The sequence below is a fragment of the Notolabrus celidotus genome, chromosome 13 (assembly GCF_009762535.1).
Source record: "Notolabrus celidotus isolate fNotCel1 chromosome 13, fNotCel1.pri, whole genome shotgun sequence".
NCBI classification, from domain to species: domain Eukaryota; kingdom Metazoa; phylum Chordata; class Actinopteri; order Labriformes; family Labridae; genus Notolabrus; species Notolabrus celidotus.
Window position 1 is genome coordinate 29,856,516 of NC_048284.1, and position 3,085 is coordinate 29,859,600.

Below are 3,085 nucleotides of genomic sequence, written 5' to 3' on the forward strand. Positions count from 1 at the left end.
AAAAGACAGGAGGAGCTCAAGTTTTCAAAGTACATGAAACTGTTGCTTAGATTCAACTCAAAAAAATTAAGGCAACATTTTCCAATCAATTTTTGGTAGTTTAGTGGACTTCTTTGTATTTTAAGTTGGTAAAACTCTATTATACTTAGTTTACTCAGTGCTAAATAAATTATTAGATGCTACTAGGAAAAGCCAAAAAATTAAGTTTAGCCAAAGTTAAAAATGTTGCACATTAACCACAGCAGATTTAATTATATTAAGTACCATTCAAATGAAAAATATAAAAAAAAATGATTTGAATTAATCCATGTAATCAAATATATTAATTTCAAACAATTCTTCCTTTCCTTTTTTACACTACTTAAAATAACTAGTTATCATTGCTATAAATAAAATGAAAGAGATATGAGAGATATACATTTCAAACATTTATTTAACTGTGTAAACATATACATTGACATTGAGTTGGATCCATGTGAACTTTGATTCCCTCGATGACGATGCCTACTGTGTCTGGCTCACAACAAGCATAGATCTTCATGCTGTGCATTTTGAGGTCCTCATGCACATTTGACTCTGCTACACCCTGCATGCCAAACAAAGAGAAATAAATTAATAAGAAATTCAGTCCCATGTGTTGATGAAAGATACAAATACATTTAATAGAATAGTAGGGGTGTAATATATTTGTAACAAAATATTTCGGTATGCACCTCTCTCTTTGAGAGATACAAATCTCACAGACCTCACGGCTGAATGTGTAAAATAATGATAATTTCATCCTGAAAATGATTTATGACCACATCAAAAGTCTGCATTTATGTGGGATTGTGACTATAAAGTTGACACTGATTGAGGATTAACTGCCATGCTGCACATCTTGCCTGCCTCACGGGTCATTTCAGACTACTGGTTTGAGACTAAATGATAATTTCCTCGAAAATAAGCATCAACAACCCAGAAATACCTGCTTACTACTTCAGTGCAAATATTTTCAGTGTTGCTAAATTAACAACAAATTGAGAGTCCAGCCACAAGAATGACGGGCATTTTATTTGAAATGCCCGACTCAAAAATGAACAAGGGGAACAATTTGGATTTGGATTTTGGCAAGCACACAAAATAGGCTGCGGACAGTCATTGGCAAAAACGTAAACGGTATTACTTTAATTATTTGTTTGAGACTAGTTGTACATTGTAAGGCCTCATGGCGCGCATTTTATGAATACAACTGAGGAATCCAAGTCATGCTTTCGAAAACAGCACAGTACATCATGTTCATTCAGAAAAAAAGGTTACTTACATGTGTTTTGTGAAGTATTATCCAGCATGTAGACTCCATGAAAGATTAATGCGTTCAATGTTGGCTGCAGGACAGGAGCGAACGTTAAACGTGTCTTGGCATGTCCTCTATGCTACATATGGGCGTGTCATGTCGTTTTACTTTCGAGATGAGGCGTTAAACTTAGTTTTTTCAAATTAATTTATTGTGAAGTTAAACAAAAATCAATTAAACGCTAGAAAATTTCAAGTTACCAAAATATTCACACTTTTCACTTATAGGTAACTGAAAAAAACACAAAAAGAAAAGTAAAGCGATTTTTCAGAGAAGACCTACTTTTTAAAATTAAGTTATCTGGACATTACCATTGAAAGGCTTTTTACAGTGTGTAAGAGCAGTGGTGTGCATGTGGGTGTGTGAACATGGAGTCGTGAGAGGTCTAGCTAAAGGAATGATGTATTCTGGTCTCGTGTGGGGAGAGGGAGGCAACAGGAAGTCAGCTTTACATCAGGTAAGAGACGTGTGGCACTCTTGGCAACTCGAGGAACATATAAATTAGTACGTCTACGGAACATAAACACATGAAGTAGGGCTGTCACTGGAAAGTGTGTGAGCAGTGTGGATTTTTTATTTTGGTTCATCAATTTTATTTTGCCGCTTCTTTGCATTTTAATGTGACTTCTGTTTTATTCTGTTTCATAGCTTTGCTTTTTTATTTGTATCACACTTTTAAGCACTTCATTTAACAGCTACTGAATACAAACGTAGACTGAACTGGTAATGCAAATAATGTTAAAATAATCCACCTTTAAATGTGCTTGATTAACCAATGCAACCCCCCAAAACACCTAACCACGTTCACACCAAACACGAATAAAATAATTTGCGTGAATGAATTACATGTAACGTCACTTTAAAGACGTGAATAGACGCAAGTTGTGGTCTGGCAGCGCAAATTGGGTGGCGGGAATCGGGATATTCACGCAACTGATGCAAACTCAAATAATTAGCAAGAGTTGAAAAATCTGAATCTGTGTGTCAATGGAATCCAGCGATCGGTTGTATTAGGAAGTAAGCTCTGCCTCCTTTAGCATTTACCGCTTCCCCTTTCAATGGACTCGAGCTCAACCTTGTTTGATAACAACAGACTGGTGTGGTGTGGGAGCCCAGCCCCCCTCGTGGAAATTTGCATCTTTGGCACTCATGTACACACAATTCTGATGCGTGAATTGATCAAGTAAACAAAACATCTTCGTGTTTGTATTCGCTTGAATAAGGCGATCGTTCGAGTCTGGTGTGAACGCGATATAAGGCTGTATGAACCATGTCACCAGACATCATTACGGCTTTCATTTTGCAGACACAAAATATATTTCAACCTGGATTGTGCTGGATGACAGAAACAAAAGGAAAGGAGTTTCAGTGCCCAGGGTTCTGTGTTTTTGAGACTAATTCTCAAACTGTCATTAGGACGTATAACAAACACTGCCCTGCAGCTAGAAACTCGCCAGAGCAGCATATGTGGATTCGTCCACTGAATATATTTAGTATAGGGGATATAAAGTCACTCACCCTGGCGTCTGGCTATGATCAATGTTGCTGTGGCAGTAAAAGAGCACAACAGTCTGTGATGACCACGAGCTCACACTTTTAATGACCTCTCCCTCCACCAATGAGGACATTATACACCATAGCACCACCAAGACTGTCAATGACTTCCGAAGGCGTCCTGTCAGTGCTCCTTCACCAGCGTGTCACCCTTAATAAGCCTCTCTGCCCGCCCTGCCCGAGATGTGAGCAACT

General features: G+C 37.8%; 1 long non-coding RNA gene across 1 annotated transcript; it reads right to left on the minus strand.

Moving 5' to 3' along the window:
* Positions 1 to 415: 415 nt before the first annotated feature.
* LOC117824439 lies at positions 416 to 1,532 on the minus strand. The gene is made up of 2 exons (XR_004633590.1): positions 1,304 to 1,532; positions 416 to 586 (listed from the first exon to the last, which is right to left on the minus strand). It is a non-coding gene; the product is annotated as an uncharacterized LOC117824439 (long non-coding RNA).
* Between the last annotated feature and the right edge of the window lie 1,553 nt (positions 1,533 to 3,085).